Raw genomic sequence first — 13,678 nt, 5'->3', positions numbered from 1 at the left:
TTTGAAGTTGTCTCGGTTAGACTGTGCTCAGTTCTTCAGTTTCTAGTTTCCAGGTCTGTCTTTGGTCAGTTGGTCAGTTTCTGGTTCCTAGGTCAGACTGTGGTCAGTTGCTCAGTTTCTGGTTTATCAGTCAGTCTGTGGTCAGTTGCTCAGTTACGGGCTGCTCGGTCAGACGGTGGTCAGTTGGTCAATTTGTGGTTTCTAGGTCACACTGTGCTCAGTTGGTCAGTTTCTGGTTTCTAGGTCAGACTGTGCTCAGTTGGTCAGTTTCTGGTTTCTAGGTCAGAATGTGGTCAGTTGGTCAGATTATGGTTTCTAATTCAGACTGTGGTCAGTTGGTCAGTTTCGGCTTGCTAGGTCAGACTGTGGTCAGTTTGTCAGTTTCTTGTTTCTATGTTAGATTGTCGTCAATTGCTCAGTTTCGGCTTGCTAGATCAGACTGCGAGCAGTTGGTCAGTGTCTGGTTGCTAGGTCAGACTGTGGCCAGTTTGTCGGTTTCTGGTTTCTCACTCAGACAGTGGTCAGTTGGTCAGATTCAGGTTCCTGGGTCAGTCTGAGGAAGTTGGTCAGTTTCTGGGTTCTAGGTCAGACTGTGTTCAGTTGGTCAGTTTCTGGTTTCTAGGTCAGACTGCGGTCAGTTGGTCATATTCTGGATTCTAATTCAGACTGTGGTCAGTTGGTCAGTTTCTGTGTTCTAATTCAGACTGTGGTCAGTTGGTCAGTTCCTGGTTTCTAGGTCAGTCTGTGGTCAGTTGGGCAATTTCTCGTTCCGAGTCAGACTGTGGTCAGTTGGTCAGTTTCTGGTTTTTACTTCAATTGTGGCCAGTTGCTCAGTTTCGGCTTGCTAGATCAGACTGCGAGCATTTGGTCAGTGTCTGGATGCTAGGTCAGACTGTGGCCAGTGGTCGGTTTCTGGTTGCTCACTCAGACAGTGGTGAGTTGGTCAGATTCAGGTTCCTGGGTCAGTCTGAGGTCAGTTGGTCAGTTTCTGGTTTCCAGGTCAGTCTGTGTTCAGTTGCACAGTTTCGGGTTTCTAGTTCAGACTGTGGTCAGTTGGTCAGTTTCTGGATTCTAATCAGACTGTGGTCATTTGGTCAGTTCCTGGTTGCTAGGTCAGACTGTGGCCAGTTGGTCAGTTTCTGGTATTCTCGATCAGACTGTGGTCAGCTGGTGAATTTCACGTGTCTGTGTCAGACTGTGGTCAGTTTGTCAGTATCTGGTGTCTAGGTCAGTCTGTGGTCAGTTGGTCAGTTCGGGTTACTAGGTCAGACTGTGGTCATTTCTTCGCTTTCTGGTTTCTAGGTCACTCTGTGGTCAGTTGATCAGTTTCGGGTTGTCTCGCTTAGAATGTGATCAGTTCTTCAGTTTCTAGTTTCTAGGTCAGTCTGTGGTCAGTTGGTCAGTTTCTTCTTTGTCGGTCAGATTGTGATCAGTTGGTCAGTTTCTGTTTTCCAGGTCAGAATGTGGTCAGTTACTCAGTTACTGGCTGCTCGCTCAGACTGTGGTCAGTTGGTCATTTTGTGGTTTCTAGGTCAGAATGTGGTCAGTTAGTCAGTTTCTGTTTTCCAGGTCAGAATGTGGTCAGTTACTCAGTTACTGGCTGCTCGCTCAGACTGTGGTCAGTTGGTCATTTTGTGGTTTCTAGGTTAGAATGTGGTCAGTTAGTCAGTTTCTCGTTTCTAGGTCAGAATGTGGTCAGTTAGTCAGTTTCTAGTTTCTCGGTCAGAATGTGGTCAGTTTGTCACTTTCTGGTTTCTAGGTCAGTCAGTGGTCAGTTAGTCAGTTTCTGTTTTCTAGTTCAGACTGTGGTCAATTGGTAAATTTCTGGTTTCTAAGTCATACTGTGGTCATTTGGTTAGTTTATGTTTCCTCGGTCAGACTGTGGTCAGTTGGTCAGTTTCGTGTTGCTCGGTCAGACTGTGATCAGTTGGTCAGTTTCTGGTTCCGAGGTCAGACTGTGGTCAGTTGGTCTGTTTCTGGTTCGTCGGTCAGTCTGTGTTCAGTTGCTCAATTTCGGGTTTCTAGTTCAGACTGCGGACAGTTGGTCAGTTAGTGGTTGCTAGGTCATAATGTGGCCAGTTGGCCAGTTTCTGCTTGCTAAGTCAGACTGTCATCAGTTTGTCAGTTTCTGCTGCCTAGGTCAGACGGTGGTCAGTTGGTGAGTTTCTGGTTTCTAGGTCAGACTATGCTCAGTTGTTCAGTTTCTGGTTTCTAAGTCAGACTGTGGTCAGTCGGTCAGCTTCTGGTTTCTAGGTCAGAATGTGGTCAGTTTGTCAGATTCTGGTTCCTAGGTCAGTCTGTGGTCAGTTGGTCAGTTTCGAGTTTCTAGATCAGACTCTGGTCTGTTGCTCAGTTTTTTGTTTCCAGGTCAGAATGTGATCATTTCTTCAGTATCAGTTTTCTCGGTCAAAATGTGGTCGTTTGCTCAGTTACTGGCTGCTAGGTCAGACTGTGGTCAGTTGGTCAGTTTCTGGTTTCTAGGTCACACTGTGGTCAGTTGGACAGTTTCTGGTTCCTAGGTCAGACTGTGGTCAGTTGGTCAGTTTCTGGTTTTCTCATTCAGAATGTGGTCATTTGGTCAATTTCTGGTTTCGAGGTCAGAGAGCGGTCAGTTGGTCAGTTTCTTGTTTCTAGGTCAGACTGTGGTCAGTTGCTCAGTTTCTGGTTTCTCGGTAAGACTGTGGTCAGTTGCTCAGTTACGGGCTGCTCGGTCAGACGGTGGTCAGTTGGTCAATTTGTGGTTTCTAGGTCACACTGTGCTCAGTTGGTCAGTTTCTGGTTTCTAGGTCAGACTGTGCTCAGTTGGCCAGTTTTTGGTTTCTAGGTCTGAATGTGGTCAGTTCGTCAGATTATGGTTTCTAATTCAGATTGTGATCAGTCGGTCAGTTTTAATTTCTAGATCAGACTGTGGTCAGTTGGTCAGTTTCTGGTTTGTTGTTCAGACTGTCGTCAGTTGGTCAATTTCTGTTTTATCGGTCATACTGTGGTCAAATGTTCAGTTTCTGGTTCCGAGGTCAGACTGTGGTCAGTTGGTCATTTTCGGGTTGCTAGGTCAGATTGTGGTCAGTTGTTCAGTTTCTGGTTTCCACGTCAGATTGTGGTCAGTTGCTCAGTTTCGGCTTGCTAGTTCAGACTGCGAGCATTTGGTCAGTTTCTGGTTGCTAGGTCAGACTGTTGCCAGTTGGTCGGTTTCTGGTAGCTCAGTCAGACAGTGGTCAGTTGGTCAGATTCAGGTTCCTGGGTCAGTCTGAGATCAGTTGGTCAGTTTCTGGTTTCTAGATCAGACTATGGTCAGTTGGTCAGATTCTGGTTTCTAATTCAGACTGTTGTCAGTTGGTCAGTTGCTGGTTTCTAAGTCAGACTATGGTCAGTTGATCAGATCCTGGTTGCTAGGTCAGACTATGGCCAGTGGTCAGTTTCTGGTATTCTCTGTCAGACAGTCGTCAGCTGTTCAATTTCACGTGTCTATGTCAGACTGTGGTCAGTTGGTCAGTATCTGGTTTCTAGGTCACTCTGTGGTCAGTTGATCAGTTTTGGGTTGTCTCGCTTAGAATGTGATCAGTTCTTCAGTTTCTGGTTTCTAGGTCAGTCTGTGGTCAGTTGGTCAATTTCTTCTCTGTCGTTCAGATTGTGATCAGTTGGTGAGTTTCTGTTTTCCAGGTCAGAATGTTGTCAGTTACTCAGTTACTGGCTGCTCGGTCAGACTGCGGTCAGTTGGTCATTTTGTGGTTTCTAGGTCAGAATGTAGTCAGTTCGTCAGTTTCTCGTTTCTAGGTCAGACTGCGGTCAGTTGCTCAGTTACTGGCTGCTCGGTCAGACTGTGGTCAGTTGTTAAATTTCTGGTTTCTAGGTCAGACTGTGCACAGTTTTTCAGTTTCTGGTTTTTTCGGTCAGACTGCGTTCAGCTGGTCAATTTCAGGTTTCTAGATCAGACTGTGGTCTGTGGGTCAGTTTTTGGTTCGACGGTCAATCAGTGATCAGTTTCTCAGTTTCTGTTTTCCAGGTCAGACTGTGGTCTGTTGGTCACTTTCTGGTTTCTAGGTCACTCTGTAGTCAGTTGGTCAGTTTATGGTTTCTAGTTCAAACGGTGTTCAATTTGTCAATTTTTGGTTTCTAAGTCATACTGTGGTCATTTCGTCATTTTCTGTTTCCTAGGTCAGACTGTGATCAGTTGGTCAGTTTCGGGTTGCTAGGTCAGACTGTGATCAGTTGGTCAGTTTCTGGTTCCGAGATCAGACTGTGGTCATTTGGTCTGTTTCTGGTTTGTAGGTCAGTCTGTGTTCAGTTGCTCAGTTTCGTGTTTCTAGTTCAGACTGTGGACAGTTGGTCAGTTACTGGTTGCTAGCTCATAATGTTGCCAGTTGGCCAGGTTCTTTTTGCTAAGTAAGACTGTGATCAGTTTGTCAGTTTCTGCTACCTTGGTCAGACTGTGGTCAGCTGGTGAGTATCTGGTTACTAGGTCAGACTCTGCTCAGTTGTTCAGTTTCTGGTTTCTATGTCAGACTGTGGTCAGTTGGTCAGTTTCTGGTTTCTAGGACAGAATATGTTCAGTTGGTCAGAATCTGGTTTCTAGCTCAGTCTGTGGTCTGTTGGTCAGTTTCGGGTTTCTAGGTCAGACAGTGGTCAGTTGGTCAGTATCTGGTTTCTAGGTCACACTGTGGTCAGTTGATCTGTTTTGGGTTGTCTCGTTTAGAATGTGATTAGTTCTTCAGTTTCTGGTTTCTAGGTCAGAGTGTGGTCAGTTGGTCAGTTTCTTGTTTCTAGGTCAGACTGTGGTCAGTTGCTCAGTTTCTGGTTTCTCGGTCAGACTGTGTTCAGTTGCTCAGTTCCGGGCTGCTCGGTCAGACGGTGGTCAGTTGGTCAATTTGTGGTTTCTAGGTCACACTGTGCTCAGTTGGTCAGTTTCTGGTTTCTAGGTCAGACTGCGCTCAGTTGGTAAATTTTTGGTTTCTAGCTCTGAATGTGGTCAGTTGGTCAGATTATGGTTTCTAATTCAGATTGTGATCAGTTGGTCAGTTTAATTTCTAGATCAGACTGTGGTCAGTTGGTCAGTTTCTGGTTTGTAGATCAGACTGTAGTCAGTTGGTCAATTTCAGTTTTATCGGTCAAACTGTGGTCAATTGGTCAGTTCCTGGTTCCGAGGTCAGACTGTGGTCAGTTGGTCATTTTCGGGTTGCTAGGTCAGATTGTGGTCAGTTGTTCAGTTTCTGGTTTCTACGTCAGATTGTGGTCAGTTGCTCAGTTTCGGCTTGCTAGGTCAGACTGCGAGCATTTGGTCAGATTCTGGTTGCTAGGTCAGACTGTAGCCAATTGGTCGGTTTCTGGTTGCTCAGTCAGACAGTGGTCAGTTGGTCAGATTCAGGTTCCTGGATCAGTCTGTGATCAGTTGCTCAGTTGTTCGTTTCCAGGTCAGACTGTGGTCATTTCTTCCGTTTCAGTTTTCTAGGTCAGAATGTGGTCACTTGCTCAGTTACTGGCTGCTCAGTCAGACTGTGGTCAGTTGGTCAGTTTCTGGTTTCTAGATCACACTGTGGTCTATTGTCAGTTTCAGGTTGTCTCGGTCAGGATGTGATCAGTTCTTCAATTTCTCGTTTCTCGGTCAGACTGTGGTCAGTTGGTCAGTTTCTGGTTTTCACAGTCAGAATGTGGTCAGTTGGTCAGTTTCTGGTTTCGAGGCCAGACTCTGGTCAGTTGGTCAGTTGCTGGTTGCTACGTCAGGCTGTGGTCAGTTGGTCAGTTTCTGGTTCATAGTTCAGACTGTGGTCAGTTGGTCAGTTTCGGGTTTCTATGTCAGGCAGTGGTCAATTGCTCAGTTTCTGGTTGCAAGGTCAGACTATGGTCAGTTGGTCAGTTACTGGTTGCTCGGTCAGACTGTGGTCAATTGGTCAGTTTCTGGTATTCTCAGTCAGACTGTGGTCAGCTGGTCAATTTCAGGTTTCTAGGTCAGACTGTGGTCAGTTGATCAGTTTCTGGTTCTTATGTCCGTGTGTGGTCAGTTCATCAGTTTCGGGTTTCTAGGTCAGTCTGTGGTCAGTTGCTCAGCTTCAGTTTTCTAGGTCAGATTGTGGTCATTTCTTCAGTTTCTGGTTTCTAGGTCAGAATGTTGGTCAGTTTCTGGTTTCTAGGTCCGACTGTGGACAGTTTGTCAGTTTCGGGTTGTCTCAGTTAAACGGTGAAAATTTATTCAGTTTCTGGTTTCTAGGTCAGTCTGTGGTCAGTTGGTCAGTTTCAGGTTGCTAGGTCAACCTGTGGTCAGTTGGTCACTTTCTGGTAGTCTTGGTCAGATTGTGGTCAGTTGGTCATTTTCTGGTTTGTATGTCAGACTGTGGTCAGTTGGTCAGTTTCTGGTTTCCAAGTCAGACTATGGTCAAATGGTCAGTTTCTGGTACCGACGTCAGACTGTGGTCAGTTGGTCAGTTTCTTGTTCCTAGATCAGACTGTGGTCAGTTGGGCAGTTTCGGGTTGCTAGGTCAGACTGTGGTCAGTTGGTCAGTTTCTGGTTCCGATGTCAGCCTGTGTTCAGTTGGTCAGTTTCTGGTTTCTGGTTCAGACTCTCGTCAGTTGTTCAATTTCTGGTTCCAGGCGAGACTGTGATCAGTTGGTCAGTTTCTGGTTTCTAGTTCAGAATGTGGTCAGTTGGTCAATTTCTGTTTTCAAGATCATACTGTGGTCATTTGGTCAGTTTCTAGATCCTAGGTCAGACTGTGGTCAGTTGGTCAGTTTCTAGATCCTAGGTCAGACTGTGGTCAGTTGGTCAGTTTCGGGTTGCTAGGTCAGACTGTTTTCAGTTGGTCAGTTTCTGGTTTCTAAATCAGACTGTGGTCAGTTGGTCAGTTTCTGGTTTCCAGTTCAGACTTTGGTCAGTTGGTCAGTTATTGGTTGCAAGGTACGACTGGTCATTTCTTCAGTTTCTGTTTTCTAGGTCAGAATGTGGTCAGTTGCTCAGTTATTGGCTGCTCGGTCAGAGTTTGGTCAGTTGGTCAGTTTCTGGTTTCTAGGTCAGACTGTGGTCAGTCCTTCAGTTTCTGGTTTCGAAGTCAGACTGTGATCAGTTGGTCAGTTTTTAGTTTCAAGGTCAGACTGTGGTCAGTTGGTCAGTTTCTGGTTTCTAGTTCAGACTGTCGTCAATTGGTCAATTTCTGTTTTCTCGGTCATACTGTGGTCAATTGGTCAGCTTCTGGTTCTGAGGTCAGACTGTGGTCAGTTGGTTAGTTTCGGGTTGCTAGGTCAGACTTTGGTCAGTTGGTCAGTTTCTGATTTCTACGTCAGATTGTGGTCAGTTGCTCAGTTTCGCCTTTCTTGGTCAGACTGCGGACTGGTGGTCAGTTTCTTGTTGCTTGGTCAGACTGTGACCAGTTGGTCAGTTTCTGGTTGCTCAGTCAGACTGTGGTCAGTTGGTCAAATTCAGGTTCCTGGGTCAGTCTAATGTCAGTTTTTCATTATCTGGTTTCTTGGTGGAACTAAAGTCAGTTGGTCAGTTTCTGGTTTCGAGGTCAGACTGTGCTCAGTTGGTCAGTTTCTGGTTTCTAGGTTAGTCTGTGGTCAGTACTTCATTTTCTGGTTTCGAAGTCAGACTGCGTTAAGTTGGTCAATTTTTAGTTTCGAGCTCAGATTGTGGTCAGTCGGTCAGATTCTGGATTCTAACTCAGACTGTGGTCAGTTGGTCAGTTTCAGGTTATTAATTCAGACTGTGGTCAGTTGGTCAGTTTCTGGTATTCTCGGTCATACTGTGGTCAGCTGGTAAATTTCAGGTTTCTCGGTCAGACTTTGGTCAGTTGGTAAGTTTCAGGATTCTCGGTGAGTCTGTGGTCAGTTGGTCAGTTTCTGGTTTCCAGTTCAGACTTTGATCAGTTGGTCAGTTATTCGTTGCAAGGTAAGACGAGACATTTCTTCAGTTTCTGTTTTCTAGGTCAGAATGTGGTCAGTTGTTCAGTGACTGGCTGCTCGGTCAGACTTTGGTCAGTTGGTCGGTTTTGGTTTTTAGGTCAGTCTGTGGTCAGTTGGTCAGTTTATGGTTGCCAGTTAAGACTGTGGTCAATTGATTAGTTTCTGGTTGTCCCGGTCAGACTGTGGTCAGTTGGTCAGTTTCTGCTTTGTCTGTCAGATTGTGATCAGTTGGTCAGTTTCTGGTTTCTAGTTCAACTGTGGTCTGTTGGTAAGTTTCTGATTTCTAGGTCAGACTTTGGTCAGTTGCTCAGTTTCTGGTTTCAAGGTCAGACTGTGCTCAGCTCGTCAGTTTCTGGTTTCTAGTTCAGAATGTGGTCAGTTAGTCAGTTTCTGGTTTCTAGGTCAGACTGCGGTCAGTTGCTCAGTTACTGGATGCTCGGTCAGACTGTGGTCAGTTGGTCAATTTCTGGTTTCTAGGTCAGACTGGGCTCAGTTTGTCAGTTTCTGGTTCCTCAGTCAGAATGTGGTCAGTTGATCAGATTCTGGTTTCTAAGTCAGACTGTGGTCAGTTGGTCAGTTTTTGGTTTCAAGGTCAGACTGTGGTCAGTTGGTCAGTTTCACGTTTTTAATTCAGACTGTGGTCAGTTGGTCAGTTACTGGTTGCTAGGTCAGACTGTGGTCAGTTGGTCAGTTTCTGGTATTCTCGGTCAGACTGTGGTCAGCTGGTAAATTTCAGGTTTCTAGGTAAGACTGTGGTCAATTGGTCAGTTTCTGGTTTCTACGTCAGATTGTGGTCAGTTGCTCAGTTTTAGCTTTCTAGGTCAGACCGCGGGCAGTTGGTCAGTTTCTGGTTGCTCAGTCAGACTGTGGTCAGTTGGTCAGAATCAGGTTCCTGGATCAGTCCAAGGTCAGTTTTTCAAGATCTGGTTTCTTGGTGGGACTAAGGTCAGTTGTTCAGTGTTTAGTTTCCAGGTCAGACTGCGGTCAGTTGGTCAGATTCTGGTTTCTAAATCAGACTGTGGTGTTGGTCAGTTTCAGGTTGTTAATTCTGACTTTGGTCAGTTGGTCAGTTACTGGTTGCTAGGTCAGACTGTGGTCAGTTGGTCAGTTTCTGGTATTCTCCGTCAGACTGTGGTCAGCTGGTAAATTTCAGGTTTCTATGTCAGACTGTGGTCAGTTGGTCAGTTTCTGGTTTCTAGGTCAGTCTGTGGTCAGTTGATCAGTTTCGGGTTGTCTCGCTTAGACTGTGATCAGTTCTTCAGTTTCTGGTTTCTAGGTCAGTCTGTGGTCAGTTGGTCAGTTTATGATTGCTAGGTAAGATTCTGGTCAGTTGATCAGTTTCTGGTTGTCCCGGTCAGATGTGGTCAGTTCTTCAGTTTCTGGTTTCTAGGTCAGACTGCAGTCAGTTGCTCATTTACTGGATGCTCGGTAAGACTGTGATCAGTTGGTCAATTTCTGGTTTCTAGGTCACACTGTGCTCCGTTTGTCAGTTTCTGGTTCCTAAGTCAGAATGTGGTTAGTTGGTCAGATTCTGGTTTCTAAGTCAGACTGTGGTCATTTGGTCAGTTTTTGGTTTCTAGGTCAGACTGTGGTCAGTTGATCAGTTTCTGGTATTTTCGGTCATGCTGTGTTCAGCTTGTCAATTTCAGGTTCCGAGGTCAGACTGTGGTCTGTTGGTCAGTTTTTGGTTCCTCGGTCAATCTGTGGTCAGTTTCTCCGTTTCTGTTTTCGAGAACAGACTGTGGTCATTTCATCAGTTTCTGGTTTCTAGGTGAGAATGTGGTCAGTTGGTCAGTTTCTCGTTTCTAGGTCAGAATGTGGTCAGTTGGTCACTTTCTGGTTTCTAGGTCAGTTTGTGGTAAGTTGGTCAGTTTCTGGTTTCTAGTTCAGACGATGGTCAGTTGGTCAATTCCTGGTTTCTAAGTCATACTGTGGTCATTTGGTCAGTATCTGTTTCGTAGGTCAGACTGTGGTCAGTTGGTCAGTTTCGGGTTCCGAGGTCAGACTGTTGTCAGTTGGTCAGTTTCCGGTTGCTTGGTCAGACTGCGGACAGTTGGTCAGTTAATGGTTGCTAGGTCATAATGTGGCCAGTTGGCCAGTTTCTGCTTGCTAAGTCAGACTGTGGTCAGTTGGTCAGTTCTGGTTCCTAGGTCAGGCTGAGGTCAGTTTGTCAGTTTCTGCTATTTAGGTCAGACATTGGTCAGTTGGTGAGTTTCTGGTTTCTAAGTCAGACTGTGGTCAGTTGGTCAGTTTCTGGTTTCTAGGTCAGAATGTGGTCAGTTGGTCAGATTATGGTTTCTAGGTCAGTCTGTGGTCAGTTGGTCAGTTTCGGGTTTCTAGGTCAGACTGTGGTCAGTTGCTCAGATTTTCGTTTCCGTTTCAGACTGTGGTCATATGTTCAGTTTCTTTTTTCTAGATCAGAGTGTGGTCACTTGCTCAGTTATGGCTGCTCGGTGAGACTGTCGTCAGTTGGTCAGTTTCTGGTTTCTAGGTTACACTGTAGTCAGTTGGTCAGTTTCAGGTTGTCTCGGTTAGACTGTGATAAGTTCTTCATTTTCTCGTATCTCGGTCAGTCTGTGGTCAGTTTGTCAGTTTCTGGTTCCTAGGTCAGACTGTGGTCAGTTGGTCAATTTCTGGTTTTCTCAGTCAGTATGTGGTCAATTGGTCAGTTTCTGGGTTCGAGGTCAGAGTGTGGTCAGTTGGTCAGTTTCTTGTTTAAAGGTCAGACTGTGGTCAGTTGCTCAGTTTCTGGTTTCTAGGTCAGACTGTGGTCAGTTGGTCAATTTCTTGATTCTTGGTCATACTGTGGTCAATTGGTCAGTTTCTGGTTCCGAGATCAGACTGTGGTCAGTTGGTCAGTTTCGGGTTGCTAGATCAGACTGTGGTCAGTTGGTCAATTTCTTGATTCTAGGTCATACTGTGGTCATTTGGTCAGTTTCTGGTTCCTAGCTCATTTCTTCAGTTTCTGGTTTCTCGGTCAGAATGTGGGCAGTTGGTCATTTTCTGTTTTCAAGGTCATACTGTGGTCATTTGGTCAGTTTCTAGATCCTAGGAAAGACTGTGGTCAGTTGGTCAGTTTCTAGATCCTAGGTCAGACTGTGGTCAGATGGTCAGTTTCGGGTTGCTAGGTCAGACTGTTTTCAGTTGGTCAGTTTCTGATTTCGAAATCAGACTGTGGTCAGTTGGTCAGTTTCTGGTTTCCAGTTCAGACTTTGGTCAATTGGTCAGTTATTGGTTGCAAGGTACGACTGGTCATTTCTTCAGTTTCTGTTTTCTCGGTCAGAATGTGGTCAGTTGCTCAGTTACTGGCTGCTCGGTCAGACTTTGGTCAGTTGGTCAGTTTCTGGTTTCTAGGCCACACTGTGGTGAGTTGGTCCGATTCGGGTTATCTTGGTTAGATTGTGAGCAGTTCTTCAGTTTCTGGTTTCTCAGTCAGTCTGTGGTCAGTTGGTCAGTTTCTGGTTTCTAGGTCAGACTGTGGTCAGTCCTTCAGTTTTTGGTTTCAAAGTCAGACTGTGGTCAATTGGTCAATTTCTGTTTTTCGGTCATACTGTGGTCAATTGGTCAGCTTCTGGTTCTGAGGTCAGACTGTGGTCAGTTGGTCATTTTCGGGTTGCTAGGTCAGACTTTGGTCAGTTGGTCAGTTTCTGGTTTCTAGGTCAGATTGTGGTAAGTTGCTCAGTTTCGCCTTTCTAGGTCAGACTGCGGCTGTTGGTCAGTTTCTTGTTGCTTGGTCAGACTGTGACCAGTTGGTCAGTTTCTGGTTGCTCAGTCAGACTGTGGTCAGTTGGTCAAATTCAGGTTCCTGGGTCAGTTTAATGTCAGTTTTTCAGTATCTGGTTTCTAGGTCAGACTGTGCTCAGTTGGTCAGTTCTGGGTTCTAGGTCAGACTGTGGTCAGTTCTTCAGTTTCTGGTTTCGAAGTCAGACTGTGTTAAGTTGGTCAGTTTTTAGTTTCGAGATCTGATTGTGGTCAGTCGCTCAGATTCTGGTTTCTAATTCAGACTGTGGTCAGTTGGTCAGTTTCAGGTTATTAATTCAGACTGTGGTCAGTTGGTCAGTTACTGTTTTCTAGGTCAGACTGTGGTCAGTTGGTCAGTTTCTGCTATTCTCGGTCAGACTGTGGTCAGCTGGTAAATTTCAGGTTTCTAGGTCAGACTTTGGTCAGTTGGTAAGTTTCAGGTTTCTCGGTGAGTCTGTGGTCAGTTGGTCAGTTTCTGGTTTCCAGTTCAGACTTTGGTCAGTTGTTCAGTTATTCGTTGCAAGGTAAGACTGGTCATTTCTTCAGTTTCTGTTTTCTAGGTCAGAATGTGGTCAGTTGCTCAGTTGGTCATTTTCTGGTTTGTATGTCAGACTGTGGTCAGTTGGTCAGTTTCTGGTTTCCAAGTCAGACTATGGTCAAATGGTCAGTTTCTGGTACCGACGTCAGACTGTGGTCAGTTGGTCAGTTTCTTGTTCCTAGATCAGACTGTGGTCAGTTGGGCAGTTTCGGGTTGCTAGGTCAGACTGTGGTCAGTTGGTCAGTTTCTGGTTTCTGGTTCAGACTCTCGTCAGTTGTTCAATTTCTGGTTCCAGGCGAGACTGTGATCAGTTGGTCAGTTTCTGGTTTCTAGTTCAGAATGTGGTCAGTTGGTCAATTTCTGTTTTCAAGATCATACTGTGGTCATTTGGTCAGTTTCTAGATCCTAGGTCAGACTGTGGTCAGTTGGTCAGTTTCTAGATCCTAGGTCAGACTGTGGTCAGTTGGTCAGTTTCGGGTTGCGAGGTCAGACTGTTTTCAGTTGGTCAGTTTCTGGTTTCTAAATCAGACTGTGGTCAGTTGGTCAGTTTCTGGTTTCCAGTTCAGACTTTGGTCAGTTGGTCAGTTATTGGTTGCAAGGTACGACTGGTCATTTCTTCAGTTTCTGTTTTCTAGGTCAGAATGTGGTCAGTTGCTCAGTTATTGGCTGCTCGGTCAGACTTTGGTCAGTTGGTCAGTTTCTGGTTTCTAGGTCAGACTGTGGTCAGTCCTTCAGTTTCTGGTTTCGAAGTCAGACTGTGATCAGTTGGTCAGTTTTTAGTTTCAAGGTCAGACTGTGGTCAGTTGGTCAGTTTCTGGTTTCTAGTTCAGACTGTCGTCAATTGGTCAATTTCTGTTTTCTCGGTCATACTGTGGTCAATTGGTCAGCTTCTGGTTCTGAGGTCAGACTGTGGTCAGTTGGTTAGTTTCGGGTTGCTAGGTCAGACTTTGGTCAGTTGGTCAGTTTCTGGTTTCTACGTCAGATTGTGGTCAGTTGCTCAGTTTCGCCTTTCTTGGTCAGACTGCGGACTGGTGGTCAGTTTCTTGTTGCTTGGTCAGACTGTGACCAGTTGGTCAGTTTCTGGTTGCTCAGTCAGACTGTGGTCAGTTGGTCAAATTCAGGTTCCTGGGTCAGTCTAATGTCAGTTTTTCATTATCTGGTTTCTTGGTGGAACTAAAGTCAGTTGGTCAGTTTCTGGTTTCGAGGTCAGACTGTGCTCAGTTGGTCAGTTTCTGGTTTCTAGGTTAGTCTGTGGTCAGTACTTCATTTTCTGGTTTCGAAGTCAGACTGCGTTAAGTTGGTCAATTTTTAGTTTCGAGCTCAGATTGTGGTCAGTCGGTCAGATTCTGGATTCTAACTCAGACTGTGGTCAGTTGGTCAGTTTCAGGTTATTAATTCAGACTGTGGTCAGTTGGTCAGTTTCTGGTATTCTCGGTCATACTGTGGTCAGCTGGTAAATTTCAGGTTTCTCGGTCAGACTTTGGTCAGTTGGTAAGTTTCAGGATTCTCGGT

Source organism: Pristiophorus japonicus, unplaced genomic scaffold (assembly GCF_044704955.1).
Source record: "Pristiophorus japonicus isolate sPriJap1 unplaced genomic scaffold, sPriJap1.hap1 HAP1_SCAFFOLD_276, whole genome shotgun sequence".
In the NCBI taxonomy this organism is placed as follows: domain Eukaryota; kingdom Metazoa; phylum Chordata; class Chondrichthyes; family Pristiophoridae; genus Pristiophorus; species Pristiophorus japonicus.
This window is presented reverse-complemented; position numbering follows the sequence as displayed.